A 15,326-nucleotide genomic window follows, 5' to 3' on the forward strand; every position below is an offset into this window, starting at 1 on the left:
CCCGCGGAGAGCGGGGTTCGCCGCCGCCGCTGTCGCTCCAGTCGCCGGCCCTGGCAGCGGGGGAAGCCCGGGCGCCCCCAGCGCGGTGACACCCCCGCCCCGCCCGCCGCGCAGCCCGCAGCCCCGCGGAGCCGGCCTCGCCGGGAAGGTAAGGCAGGGCCGCGGGGCGCGCAGCCTGCACCCCCGCCCCCCGCGCTGCCCCCCGCCGGCTGCAGACCTGGGGCTCGGGAGGGTCTCCGGTCCTCGCCGTGCCCCCAGGGGCCCCGGGAGACGCACTCCTGGCGCGAGGAGGGCCGCGTCGGGGTCGGGAGAAGGCGAGGTGCTCCTGGGGGCGCCCCTCCCAGGCCCATCGGGGGAGAGGGCGTTAGACGGGCGGCGGTGTGTGCTCGCGCGCGGGGCCCGAGCCTGCGTGGCGCCCACGGGGATGTGCGCGCGTGGCCCCGCGTCCCGGTCTGCGCGGCGCCCGCGTCTGAGTCGCGCCTCACGTGAACTTGGGGGCCGCTGCGCCGGGGCCGGAGCACCTGGTGCGCGCACCCGCGTCTGCAGCTTTGTCGCGGGGGCTGGAGGCTGAGGCCCGGGCTGGCGGCGAGGACGGCGGCTGCGGGGGGGGGTGAGGGGGTAGGACCTGCCACCGCGCCGCACCCCGCGACGCCCCCTGAAGAAAGGCAGCGCAAGTGAGCAAGCGCCCGGTCTCCTCTGCGCGGGTGTCTTTGCAGGAATAGTAGGAGCTCCGACTCGGCGCCAGGACAGGCAAGGGCAAAGGATCCCAGCAGGGGCTTTAAAATGCCATTTCCCATCAGCTTCGTGTGCCCGACGCGGCATCTGGGCAGGTGGAGAGGTCAAGACCGCCGAGGACATTGCCGGAGCCTCCCGGGGCAGCGGAGATTCTGCCCCCTGCGCCTTTCCTTCCCCGGCCCGCTCCCCTCCGCGTCCCTCCCAGCCCCCGCTCCCTCCGGCTCCAGCTCCGCGCCCCACGGCGTCCTCCCAAGTTCAGGAGACAAGAGGACTCTGTTCGCCTCGCCCTGCCCAGCCCTCTTCCTCGGGCCGCGTCAAAGCCCGAGCGAAGGAACCACGTTCTCGGCTCTTCCCCGTGCAGCTCAGACAAGTTTGGAAATTAAACAGATCGCGTTTGCACTCGAGGCCGCGGGACTCCAAAAGGGAAACAAACAAAACCCGACCGAAAAAGCTATCCCCAGCCAAGCCAAGATTTCAAAGGGGCATCTGAAACGAGCGTGTGTTTATGGCGATATGGTGTTTTCTGGGTTTTGGTTTTTTTTGCTAAAAAAATATGTATCCCTCAAGCTTGCATCATCAGTATTCAATGTGATCCACAGAAGCGCTTCAAAAGATGGTTTCTGTTAGTGTTGCAAAAGCACATCTGATTTTTTGGTTGCCATGGTAACTGAAGAAGTCGCCCTGCACGGTGGAGACGCCGCCGCCTGGCTGGATTCCGGAACTGTTCTTGAAGAGATCTCCTCTTGCCCCCTTAAGTTACCATGGTAACAATAACTGAGCTTACAAGATACTTGCTTCTTTTCCTTAAAGTGCTAAAAGCCCACGGCGTGTTGTTGTTCTAAATTTTATTTTTTCAGAGTTTGCAATGTGTAAGACAGATCTTCCCTCTCAGACAACTGAAAATAAACACGGCCCCACAGCCAGCCAGTCCTGGGCCAGCTCTCTGCCCACTCCCTGCACTAACCTCACTGCAGCCCAGGAGGGAGAAGGCAGTGCTTGATGGGAAAGGAATCCTGGCCTGCCCTCACATCTCCCTCCCATTTAGCATTCAACTTGGAATCCTAATTAGCCTTCTAATTAGGAGATGGGGCATGTGGGTGGGGGGTCCCCGAGAAAGGCTCCTAGGGAAAAGCTACGTCCAACTCTCTATGGACTAGTGTTTCCTGTGCTGTTGAATTTGCCCAGTAAAGCCCTCGTGGGCTTATTTTTGGCTTGACCGCTGTTCGGTGGTAAGCCTGGAAAAACCTTCAGAGAGGCCTCCCTCTGTGTTCGGAAGAAATGTGGATTGCATATTTAGTTCGCGGTATGTGCTTTTTTCCTAATAACTAACCTACATTTAAAATAAAGGCAGGTTTGTGTAAAATCTAACTTTCCCAGATAGGCCTTTGAGCCCTCGGTGCTCTTGGTTTAACCTTAGATTTTCAGTTAAAATGGATTTACTGGGGGGTAAGGGGGGAGGGGGAAGTATAGCTACCATTCAAATACTTTAATTAGCAAATGTTGTGCCATTAAAGAACCATCATTCTTTACACAGCCATAATTCCTGAGCAATGAATCCTATAAATCAATTTTATACATTGGTAACATATGATTGGAAAATTTGAATACCCCTAGACTTACAGTTTTAAAAGAAGAAAAGCTTTTGTCTTAGTAGGTTAAGATTTTCAGCCAAATACATAGTTCCATTTTGAGAAACTCAAGAATTAAAATATTGTGAAATCCAACTTTATTCTTTGAATCTCATTATAATATTTCTCCAGGGAGTCAGGAGCCTTAAGTCATTGGCTGATTTTCCTTCAGTTGTTGAAAGGACAAACTTCATAAAATTACTCTCATTGTGGGCTCGATCCCCACAATGTGCAGGAGGCAGCCAATCAATGATTCTCTCTCATCATTGATGTTTCTGTCTCTCCCTCTCCCTTCCTCTCCAAAATCAATTAAAAAAATTACTCTCATTCTATTGTTGTCATTTCTTATTGTCCTCCTAGCAAAAGTCCTCTAGAATTAAAGTTATAAATATTAAGAGAAGGAAATATTCAAATTACTTATGAAGACAATAGTCCCGAATTTGAATTAAGCAGGCCACAGCTCTTAAATTATTTTCTCTCAAGAACTTCAAAGATAGCTCAGCCATTATTTTAAGCATCCCAAGAAATATTAACCAATTTTACAGATGGATGGGTTTCGGTCAAAAGACTCAAGTCATTTTGGCTAACCACTTGGAAAATTAAAAGGCAAAAATACATGCACGTCAGCCAAGACTTAGAGAGCATGGAGACGGGAAGAGAGAGACAGGGTGGGGATGGCAGGAAGAATTTATGATCACAGAGAAAAATAAAGCCAAAGGGGAAAAGCATCCTGAGTGAGAGGAAACTCACAGATTAAGGGAAAGGGAGTGAAACAGAAAAAGTCCCGTGTAAAGAGAGTTGCACAGAAAAGAGAAAGAAGGAAAGAGAAAAGGAAGAGAAGAAGAAAGAAAATTAAAAGGCAAAAATACATGCACGTCAGCCAAGAAAGAAACCCAAGTTGGAGAACAGAAAGCTAAAGAGAACTCTGCTCTTAATCTTCCTTGAAGAACACAGAAGTAGACACTTTTCCAGAAAGCCTCCATCCCCCACTTAGCCACGTCCTCTGACGCCGGGCGTGCCCGGGGACTTGAGTGGCAGATGGAAATGCATTGGCTCACTGCTCCCATGGCAGTGGAGTGGGTCGGACAGCTTCCCCGTCTTTGCCAAACCAGCTGCTCCCTACACCTCCCTCTTTCCAAGCCTTATGCCACCAAGAAAGCTTTCTACGTCTCTCTTTGTTGGGACCGTTTAGTTGGGATAATTTATAGACACACTTGATTATGTAATTGCATTTTTTTTGCTTTAAATGGAAATTTTTTACTTTTAAAAAGTTGCTTAGTTGTTGAAATAATGCATTCATCTAATTTTATGAAGTAGAGCACATTAAAAGATCCTAACAAAAACAGTTCCTAACAGTTCCCTCCTTGGATACAATTACTCTCTGTTCTTACCTGCTGGATAACTTACCCCCCTATTTCCAAATAATTTGCTTAGATGGCTGGTCCCTGATTCGATTTTAGACAGAAGCTATCGACTTTCCCTTATTATAGGGGAGGACATAGCTCTCTTATTCCACTCCTTCCAACTTTTCTCCCTTTAGTTTTGCAACATGGTCTGTGGGAAGAAACCAGGCAGAGCACCATTAGCACACCCTTTATTTGAAGACGCCAGGCAGAGGAAAGCTACCAGGAGCATCTCATTTTAGCCAGAGCAGCCAACATTCAGCGAGTTTCAGCAGCAGTTAGTCAAGCGTGGCTCTTGGAAGAGGGAGGAACTGTTCTTGCAGATTAGCAGCTGTTGTTTGGGTGGTTTGGATTTTAGACAGGAAAAAGGAAACAGAGTTGGGGGCTGAGTGTTGAGTTGAGTGTTGAGTTAGGATGGTGAGGAAGACAAGGGCCCTCCAGAGTGGAGCTTCAGTTCCCCAGGCTGGTCAGTTCTGTTCTAGCCCTGGCATGGCTTTCTGAGACTTCCCTTCCCTTCCCTTCTGCACGGAGTCCCTGCTCGGCCTGTTCTCTGCTTTTCCTTTCTTGATTTAAGCCTTCACTTCGGTCAGGGGGTGGCACCCTCGCATCGCTTAGGGTGGGAGTGAGGCAGAAAGTAGGGGGAAATGAGGTCTTTTCTGTCCTCCTTTCTAGCAGCATCGTCCAGTGGGATTGCCTGTGGCAGGCACAGCTCTGGCTCACGGGGCGGGCGGGCATCGAAGCAGCTGCCTATGTGTGTGTGGGAAACGCAGGCTCTGAGGTCAGACGAGCTAGACTGGCCATCAACATGCGATGCCCTACTGTATGACATTGGATGAGCTACCACGCCCTTTCTGAAGTTCCGTTTCTTCATCGCAGGCACCTTTCAGGGGTGTTGTAAGGATTAAAGAAAACCTGTCTAAAGTAATTGGAACAAAATAAGGATAGCTATTCTTAGTTAAGAATGCGTTTGGCTGCAAGTAATCAAAGAACCTTTCTACTCAGCTAAAAGAAGGGCATTTTCTTGGAGAGGAAGAAGTCTAGACAGGTGTATTAGTCAGTTCACTCTGCCATAAGAGAATACCAGAGACCAGGAGGTGGAAACAACAGAAATTTATTCTCTCACAGTTCCGGAGGCTGGACGTCTGAGATCAGGGTGCCTGCATGGTTGGTTCTGATGAGAGCTCTCTTTCTGGCTTGCTGATGGCCACCTTTTTGCCTTGTCCTCATATGGTAGAGAGACAGAGAGGAGAGAAGAGAGAGGGAAGCACCCTAGCTTTCTGGTTTCTTCTTATAAGGGCACTAATCCCATCATGAGTGCCCCGTCTAAGCTAATCTAAACCTAATTAACCCCAAAGGCCCCATCTCCAAATTCCACTTTGGGGGTTCAAGTCCTCAACATATGATTTTTAGGGAACACAGATCATACATAGTTAATAGGCCAGTGATTTTCAACCGGTGTGCCACAAGAATGTTTAGAACATGCAATACCTGCCTGTTTAGTCAGGGTCACGGACCTCTTTTCCCTTATTGTCAAATACAATAATGACAGCAGCCAACACAACAGTAGCCGTCTGGTGTGAATGAATCAAAATTACACCTATTTTTTGGTCAGATCAGCAAAAATATATTTTGTGGTGTGCCACAGAATTGTAGTGATCAGTTTATGTGTGCCATGAGGTGAAAGGGGCTGGAAATCCCTGTAATAGGCGACTGATAACTTTGTTTTAACCGCTCTGAAGACCTGGGTTATTCCTGCTTTTTACTCTGTCATCCTTCCTTTTGCTGTCATATTTCTCACGTCCTGGTCTTTAGGCGGCGTTCCACAGAAGAAGAAAGGGAAAGGGCTATGCTCGTTTTAAATATCCCATTTTATCAGGATCACAAGTTAGTTAGGAACCCCTCCCGAGGTCTCGTTGTCCAGAACGGTGCCTCCTGGCCAGCTCTGCCTGTGAGGGAGACAGGAGTCGGGATCTCCAGCCTTTATAACAGGAGACGGCAAGGAAGGAAGAAGAGAGTTAGCAAACGCGTCGAGTGAGCCAGCCTACAATGTCGGCCATGCCATCACTTACGTAAAAAAAAAATACTTTTATTGATTTCAGAGAGGAAGGGACAGAGAAGGAAAGAGAGAAACATCAATGACGAGAGAGAATCATTGATCGGCTGCCTCCTGCACATGTGCCCTGACCAGGAATTGAACCGTGACCTCCTGGTTCATAGATCGACGCTCAACCACCGAGCCATGCCAGCTGGGCCACACCATCACGTATTGAGAGGGTGACCCTATGCTCATTTGTCAGGCATGCCTGGTTCACACCTGCCATTCCAGTGTATTATTAATAGTACCTCCTCCTCCCCTTGAAAGTGTCCAGGTTTGAATGACAAATTCTCTGTTCACCCTACTTGTTGAGCAGTAGCTACATATTGTAGGCTCTCAGTAAATAGTTATTAATAAGGAGGATAGAATGCAACCGTCAGGTAAATAACAAGCCAAGGGCACACCTGGTGAGTGCTTGTGTGGTACAGGCCTCAGACGTGCTGGGCTCACAGGAGAGAGGAATGAGTGTGAATTGGCAAACGAGTTGGGTGAGCTGGTTTGGATGGAGATGAAGCATGAGGGGGAAATGTAACACCAGGCATGAAAGATAAATGGGTTGGGCACAGTTTGAAAGAATGAAAAAGTACAGTTTCTGTGCCAGGGACTTTTCTTGGAAAGACTAACAACAGGCAAGTTTTACTGCTGCCTTTGTTTGAGTGGGGAACATTTTGTAACATGGGGTTCAATGCTGAGATATGATGTGGCCTAAGAGCATTCTGAGGACTCATGGCACAAAATAAGAAGCTGTTGATATTTATTAAGCCAAATATATACTTTTTTTCTTTTGCCATCACAAACAACTTATCACAGAAAGTTTGCATGTGAGGAGAACAATGCTTTTCTAAATTATTCTCTTGTGAAACATGTAGGAGAGTGTGACTTAGAGCTCTTCTACTAATGAAGTCCTCTTTGGTCAAAAGAAAATATTTACATTTTCTAAATTTTTTTTTGAGTTGATATCAAATAAAAATATTTACTTAGCTGTTTGTTGTTGTTTTTTTTCCTAGCTTGGTTTTAAAATCCCAACAATTAGTTTTAGAGATTCATTCATTCTGTTGGGATGTTTGGTGGGCTAGCATAGTGGAAAGACATAAAGATACTTGGTTCTAATCTTGTTCTTTCCACTAACTAGTAGGTCTCTCTCTTTTTAAAAAAAAATATTTTTTTATTGATTTCAGAGAGGAAAGGAGAGAGAGATAGAAACATCAATGATGAAAGAGAATCACTGATTGGCTGCCTCTTGCACACTCCTTACTGGGGATCGAGCCCACAACCTGGACATGTGCCCTGACCTGGAATTGAACTGTGACCTCCTGGTTCATAGGTCGACGCTCAACCACTGAGCCACACCAGCTGGGCACCAGCAGGTCTCTTTTACCTCCCTGCATCTGTTTTTCAAACACAACATGAGAGATTAAACAACCCTGTGGGACCCGCCCCTCTGCACTCTGAGAGTCCAGGAATGTGCTTGGGTCATCAAGGGAAACTATGAAACAGCCAATCTGCTTGCAGCCCCGGTTGGTTTGGTTTAGGCATGTGTAAGAAGCAAGACTGCAAGGGAACTCAGACCAGGCCATGAAACGCTTGAATGTCCAGCCTGTCCATCTGTCTGGTGGTCCCGGGGTATCCAGAGAGCTCTCTTCCAATACCGTATTTCAAATGAATCCACTTTTCCCTATCAGCTTCGTTCACTCTCCAGTTTGTGCATCCATACATAGTAATTGGGAATACGAGGGTGTGGGATGATCTTAACCTTGGTCTTTAGTGACACCTCTTTGCTCCTGGTGACCTTTCCTAATTCTCCCCCTGCGGCCTTCTGAGCCTCAGCCTTTTCTGGGTGAATAGAGAGAAGAGAACATCACGGAGATGTTACAGTGGGGTCTGAAGGTTAAGGAAGACAAGGAGCAAGTGTGTTCCAGGTAGGCCAAGCTGGGGACTAACGCTACCCAGGCATGAAAGGCTATTTTATGATAGGCAAGGTAAACTTGAGGCATAAATCGGATAATTGATTCAGATCTCAGAACTTTCCTTCAGGGCTGGGTATTTAATCGAGTGTCTTTGAGGGGAGAGGGACTAGGATGCCTTGGAGCCCTGGGTAAACACCGACTCCCCAGCGTCCCAGAGGTGGGATTTAATTCACTGCTAATTAGTGTTGGTTTTGGCTCCCCTGGGGAAGAGTAAACACAAGGAAGGCAAGGAGCAGGGACAAGGTCAAAGGCAAGTGCATGGGCATGTGTATTTGTAGAGCTGTTTGGGAGGAACGGAGAAGTGCAAAGGAGGTCTTGAAAATAGAGCAGGATTATTTCTTAAAGCAAATTCTGCTGCAAGCTACTGACACCCTAAAATAAAATAAGAGAAACGGAGCCTCTTTGACGCTCACTGTGCTCATGTTAATCTTAGTAGCCCTCCAAGGAAAGCCATAATGGGGTTGTTTTTATTGTCTGTGGGTTGGAGCAGCTGCTGGTGTGTAAACATTCTGTCGCTCGCGATTCAAATAACCTTCTTAGGAGTGTCTATCCGCACTGGAGGTGTGCTTCGCCGGCACACAATGGGGCGTTTCATCGAACCCACAGACACTTGGTGCAGACGTTTTCTAGACGGAGGAGCTCCGGGGAGGGGCCGCGCAATAAGCCTGCCCTTGTTTGTTTCAGGATTGAACACTTGAAAGAGTTTCTGTCGTTTTGTTACATTTTCGCCTTTTCTTCTTGATCAGGGGACACTCATTTGTCATGGGTGGGTTTTGTGTTGTGGTTTTTATTTTTTCAGCCAGAGAAGGATGCTCAAGACAGAAATATCTATTTCTGTATCTTCTAGAATCCACACTACCTTTTCAAACAGCTGTACAATTCCAGTCAATTCGGCCAGCATTTATAGACTCCTCCTGGGTACCAGGTGCCCAGAATCCTGAGATCAATAAGACCAAGGGCCTGCCCCATAGGAACAGCCGCCCTTTATCGTCACAGTGATAAAGCATTCGTGAACCGAGGCTGAAGGCGTACGGGGCGGCCGGGAGGAGGAGTGTGGGCTGCGCATCACAGCAGAACCTTCTGGATGCACCCTTCTGAATCTGTGCACGTTCAGTCTGTGATCTTTTCGCAGTTTATGTATTGAAATCCTCTCTCGTCTCCAGAACTCAAGCTTTGCTGGGGAAAGGCCCTGTGAGGTGAGACAGGCTGCTTACCTACTGCCACTCGCCTCCCTGGGGGGATGTTTTTCAGCCACAAGTGCCCGGTCAATTAGCAAGCACCAGGGAACAGTGTGCAGTTCCCAGAACTGGCTCCCAAGCCTCGGCTCCCAGCAGGCAGCACGCAGGCAGCCTCTCCAGCACCTGTAATCACTTTTCAGTGGTTCCCAGATGGGTTCCGCTCCGGGGAAGACAGCCGCTCTGATGAGATCTGCCTTTCTCTTAGGTCACCACAGTCCTCCGCGAGGACGCCTGTGCCCGGCAGTTCTTGGAGCAGGAAAGGCAGAGCCCCGGGAGGGCCCTGCCTCATTTTCAGAAGAGCAGTTCATTTTGTCTTTCCCAGGCCGGTGGGCCTGCAAGACCCTGGACTTCGTGACTCATGTTCTTTCATGGGTTTACGTCATTACCTACCAGGCTCCTTTTGGATGGAAGGCCAGTGCGGTTTCCGTGTATTTTCATGTAAAGCCTAGATTCACTGCTTGTCTCTGCATGGTTTATGAATTTCCTGCTTCCCCAGAGGTTGGTCATTAAGGTGAATACTTATTTGATTTTTTTTTTAAAGCAGCTTACTCTTTGATCCTGGTACACCTATAGGTACAGGTGCTTCTTCTAAGGTTCTTGCCTCGTGTCCTGCATCCCCACTGCACTGTCAGCTCTCTGTGTGATGTGAGCAGGATGTCCAATCAATGAAGGAGGAGAAGTACAAGCCTATTGGTTAGGGCTGAGCAGAGGGAAGACAGGATAAGTTTAACATTAACCAAGTTAGTAGTGTGGAGGTGGTCAGTGAGAAGAGGAAGGTGAAAACTATTGGTGACAGACTGAGGCAACTAAAAAAAAAAACCTAGGGACCCTACTCATGCACGAATTTTGTGCGCCAGGCCTCTAGTAATGAGATCAAAGGATTGCATTCAGGATGTGTTTTGAAGGGAGAGCCAATAGAATTTGCTGACACGTTGAACATGAGCCATAAGAAAAAAGAGGAGTTAAGGGTTGTGGTTTCATCAGGAAGGATGCTTTCCCTTTGCCAAGGTGTGAGAGGGGATGCATCTGGAGAAGGAAATGAGAAGCTTGATTTTCCACCTTCAGAGTAAAGAAGAGCGGTTACTACCCAAAGTACAGGTGACTTTCCCTGCAGGGGAACGAGGAAGGAAGGAGGTAAAGATAAGGTCACCTGTGAGTTGTCCAGCCCTAGGTGAGCAGCCCTGTTCCAGGTGATGCGGAATGCAGGCGATGGACGGAGGCCCTGACCATGCCACATGGACACAAGGAGAACTCATGAGGAAGCTCGACTCACACAAATCAAATAGAAAAAACACGGAGCCGAGGACCAGATCACGAGACACAGATCTGAAGAGCCACAGCGTGGTAGCAGTGTGGTCAGGAGCAGGCAGGGAACGCTTCTAGAAGGAAGACCATCTCCACAGGATGGGGAAAAGGCAAAATGGTGGGAACAAGCAGGAGCCACTGGAAGGATTTAAAAAACTGGTCCCTGGCACATAGTAGGCACTTGATGAAGAACAGCTAATCGTGCTTATTAAATTGGGGGAATTTGATGGAGATAAAACTGTAAAGCTCTCCTGAGTGCAGCTCCTCCCCCATGTCGACCTCTAGACCTTTGGCACCCTTTTTCCTTTCCCCTTTCCTGGGTTGTCTTCTAATCCTTCTATTAGAAAACCTCAAACCTGGCTTTCTAAATTGTGAGGGGGAAGGAGCTGGGCTGTCATATTTCAGCATGTCCATGAGGGCTTGCGGGTTAATAACCTCGTGCATGTAGACACTAGAAAGGTCCAGAAGGGGGCAATGTGACACTTGAACTTCAGGAGGGTTTGTGTTTTGTTTTCTTGTGTGTTTTTTTTTTTCATGAACATTTTGGAATCCACCCTCCATCGTTGAGTAGAGAATCTCAGAGGCCAGGGCCGGCAGGATCTTTAGACATCATGGTGTCCACCGCTCTCACTTGCCAGTGGAGACACAAGCCCAGAGATGGGGAGGGACTTGCTTACGGCCACACTGGCATTTAGTGTGAAAGCAAAACTCTAACCTCGTTCTGACTCTGAATCCGTCCTTACTGCCCGTGCCCCCCATTTGTGGTTTACTTTGGGAGAATCTCCCTGAAAAGCAGAGTTTCTCAAAGTCGTGTCATGTACCCATAACTTGTAAAGGAATAAAAATTCTCACAACTCCATACTCTCCCAAAACTTTCTCTATGAATATACAAATAAACACAGACATATATATGCATGTGCCCTAACACCCAATATTGGGGTAGTAATATTACTGGAAAAGCATGAGCCTCCCTGTTCATTTGCATGACACCTTACATTAACTTAAAAAATATGAATGATCTATATCAAAGTAGGGGATCTGGTGGAGACTTTGAGATGGCGGGGAGCTGAAGTCTGCCTAAGCCGCCTCTTGGTTCAGTCCTGGCACGCGTGGTCTACAGGGTCATTTCTCTTTTGCCGGTGGTTTAAAATGCCGTCTCTGTTACATATTAAATGTGCATATCTACGAAAATATATATTTTTTAAAATATCTCTATCCTGTTCGTTCAGACGGCCATTGCGCGCCGACACTCGCTCCCTTTTCTGTAGCGAATAACTTCTCTCCTGTCGCCCTCCACCAGCACCCCTCGCTTACCTCCACCGCTGGGCAAGTATTTAAGAACCCTCAGATGTGCTGCCTCTCCCGTGTGAAGGCATCACTTAGGAGGCACAAAGGTTTCAAGTTCCACTTGAACTTCTTGTGATAGTTGAAGTGAGTCTTTGTTCTGCAACTGCGTTTCCTCCTCGGTGACCGGCCTCCAGCCTCCTGCTGCAAGACTTTCCTGAGTTCTGCTCAAATGGAAAGAAAGTTTTTCCTAACATCCTTAAGGCCATCACCCAGACGCTGTTCGTAGTGAGCCCGGGACATTGGCACCAAAGAAAGTTATAAGGCAGCAAGAGAGCAGCTTCTGCTTTGACTTGCAGTCATTTTCAGCCTCCTACAAGTAAAGCACGCGCTGCTGATGGGCAGGCGTTGTTCCCTCACGGTGTTTCCTAAAAGAGTGATTTCTGAGGAAGAACACATTTTGTTTTCTGCTCAGGGCCACCTGCTTGTGATTCAATCCGCAATTCCCTTCTGTGCAGCTGAGTACGTTACAGCTTTGTATAACTCTGAGGTCCGAGTTGTAAGAAAAATGCCAATAACAGAAAGGTATCCTGTGAGAATGAATTCGATGGTTAACTAAACCTGGAGAACACTGAGACAAACAAACAAATTGTTTACTTGTGTGTGTTTAAACACTGCAACAATGTACAGTGCTGATGCAAAACCCTCAGAGTGGGATAATATACACCTTCCCAGCATATATTTCACTATGGCCCTATGGCTGCCCTCCCCTTGTATTCTGATGATGTACCTAGAAAACCGAGAGCAGCCTGCAAATTGTCAGCCTGAAGGCCAAATCTGGTCCGATGGTCAGTTCACTGGACCATACAATGTTTCAAAAACATTCTACGAATTGGAAGAGCTCACCAAAAGTGTCTTGATTTCCAGTTGCTTTTAAAGAATTGAAAGGCCGGCAAAAGTAAGCCAGCTTTGCAGCATGGCCACCCTGGCTGCAATTGGGCGTGGGCCTCTTCATCACTAGGGGCGTGGACGCTGTACTAAGCCCCTGCACGGCCCACCTCGGTGCTTGAGTCAGTGACCTTGACCATCAAGGGAGCCTCAAGTGTGGGAGAATTCCTGTGGGAAGAGCTGATGTCAGCCCATCGGGCGGGGTGGACTGGCTATGGGTGGTCAATGGAACGAGGGCGACCGGCCGAGTGGCCAGGAAAGCAGCCCGTGAGATCAGGAGGAACAAGAGGCAGTGCCCAGGAGCAGCGCTGCTGTTCATCACAAGGCACAACCGGTTCACCCTGATTTTCCATTTGCTCCCAAATTTCCCAGCTGCGCCCTCCTCCACCCGTGGGGATCTTGACATGTGCGGTGAGAAACAAAGAGCCAAGGCCAAAAGCTGGGGCGTTGCAAATGATTGTTAAATGGTAAAACTCGATTTTCAAATGAAGCGTGTTTGCTAGTCATTCCCCCTGAGGCGCACCGACCGGAGGAGGGTTTGGCTGTCATTGCCTTCCTCTGCCACGGTGCCCGGGTGCCCGAGAGCCTTGCCCAGAAGTTTTGTCATTTAAACTCGGACAAAGACAACAAAGGCGAGACGGTTTTCTTTGATATTATTTTCACAGTGGGTTGCAAGTCAAGAAAATAAATTACCACGCAAGCTCTGTGTTCTTTAATCTTGTTTAATGCATTGCTGTGCTGCAACAGTAAGTTAATAATGAAGGACATTCCGCCTTCACCAGAGGCCTGATCTACAATGGTGGGGCCCCATAGTTTTGGCTGTTTGGGTTCCTATGCTCTCATTAACGTCCATACACATTAGTCAAAATCGAAAGGGCAAAAGGCAAAATGACAACAAACCCCAGTTTCATCTAAGAAAGGGAGATTTTATCTGTGATTCGGTAAGTTGTCATTTCCATTGCTTGCTTACTTTTCAACATGATGTAATTAGAAAGTAATAAAAATATAAACTATTTATAGCAATCCCACAGCCCATAATCAGGATTTCTATTCACCCACATCTAAGAAACATATTCAGAAGGAAAAATACGTTTTGCAAAGTGAAAATGAGTATTTACACACGCAACCATGATTTATCTTTTCCGTGAAGGTTTTTTCCATCTACTCTTCTTATTCTACTGGAGTTTGTGGGAACCCAGAGTTTTCTGACATTTCTGAGGTTTGTTGGCAGGTCAAGTACAACAGAAACCATGTGTCTTACTTTACTGGGCGGGCAGGAGTGTCACTAGAAAGTCTAATAATTAGGTGCTGGACTTTCGGAATCGATCAGCTGGTTGTCTTGTCTTTTTTCACTAGTGTTTATCTCTTCTAGAATTTTTTTTTTTTTTTTTTTTTTTTTTACAATTCTTCAATTTCAATTTCCAAGAGAGCTCTTTCTTGCTCTCTCTCTCTCTCATTTTATTCTGGTTTTATGGATGCAATATCTTATCTTTGCCTCCTGTTTCCTGCGTTGGTGTTTCCTTCAAGTGTCTTTTGGTTGTTACTATTTTGGTTGGATACATACCTTTCTTTAATTTTGGAGCCTTTGCTCAGGTATATGGTGCCTCTGGACGGGACATTCATTCTGAGTGCAATCTGATTGGAAGCTCCCTGCATGCAGAGAAAATACATTCTAGAAGCGAAATTGCTGGCAAAGGATATGGATACTTGTACTTAATTGGCTGTTACAGCCCATGGCCCTCCAGGCAGCTGTAGGAATTCTGACTCAGTAACAACGAATTTCCCCAAACCCTCTGTGACCAGTGCATTATCACATTGTTTGTAGTTTCCAACTTTATTTGTAGAAAAATCTAATTTCAGTGTCTAATTTATGGATTTGCTACCTGATTTATGTGTATTTTTTTTGCAGTTGAGATTGAGCATCTTTTTATATAGTATAGAGTCATCTGTACTTTCTGTGAAATGTCTGCTCACATTCTTTATAATTTTTAAGATATTGGTGTTTTTGCTTATCGATTTGTGAAAATTCTTTGTCTAGGAAATTAGCCCTTTGTCTATCACACACGCTGGAAAGCGTTCCTACCAGTTTACCATTGATCTTGTTTCATTAGTGCTTTCTTTTGACAAACAGAAAGTTACCGTTTTATGTAGTCAAATTTAATGATCTCTTTTATGACCTCCGAGGTCATGAAAAAATAGGGTCTTTTTCCTAGTATTTTATGGTTTCATTTATTTTGCTTTTATTTAGGTGATCTAGTTGGCATTTATCTTGGCAGGAGGTAGAGGTTCAATTTTCCCCCAGTTGGCTGGCAACCTGTCTCAACTTACAAATCTTCCTCAATACAAACCCGCAGCAATGTTTTAAAATTGTAAAATCCTCCTTCTGATCGGCCAGATTAACTGTCTCCTGGTCATTAAGGCAAGACGGGATTGTTTCAAAGCCATTGTGCAGGAAATGTAATTTGTGGGTGTATGTAATCCGACCACACTTGGCAGCTGAGTCTGACCCCTCCGTGTGCAATTGGAACCTGAAGTTAATCAGCAAATCCAAAACCTGATTCTCAATCGCAGGCCTGAATGGAGTTGAAGATACAGAGCCCAAACCAGGAGGGGGAGGGGAGGGGAGCAGAGAAAAGTCCTGGGCAAGCACCACATGGGGGCCAGAGACCAGGTTCCAGGAGGCGTGAGACCGGGGTGCCTGGGGACACCTGACTTTGGAAGAG

The 15,326-nt window shown here is 47.2% G+C and overlaps 1 protein-coding gene across 1 annotated transcript in view; it reads left to right on the forward strand.

The window, feature by feature from the left end:
• Nucleotides 1-15,326, forward strand: part of NIM1K (NIM1 serine/threonine protein kinase) — a 33,004-nt gene continuing 17,678 nt past the window's right edge. Inside the window, exon 1 of the mRNA XM_070411421.1 lies at nt 1-148. The gene's annotated coding sequence lies outside the window, so the exon portion shown is untranslated. The remainder of the gene's footprint in view (nt 149-15,326) is intronic.

This window comes from Myotis yumanensis, unplaced genomic scaffold, assembly GCF_028538775.1.
Source record: "Myotis yumanensis isolate MYYU_CA2020_CCGP unplaced genomic scaffold, mMyoYum1.0.hap1 SCAF_4, whole genome shotgun sequence".
In the NCBI taxonomy this organism is placed as follows: domain Eukaryota; kingdom Metazoa; phylum Chordata; class Mammalia; order Chiroptera; family Vespertilionidae; genus Myotis; species Myotis yumanensis.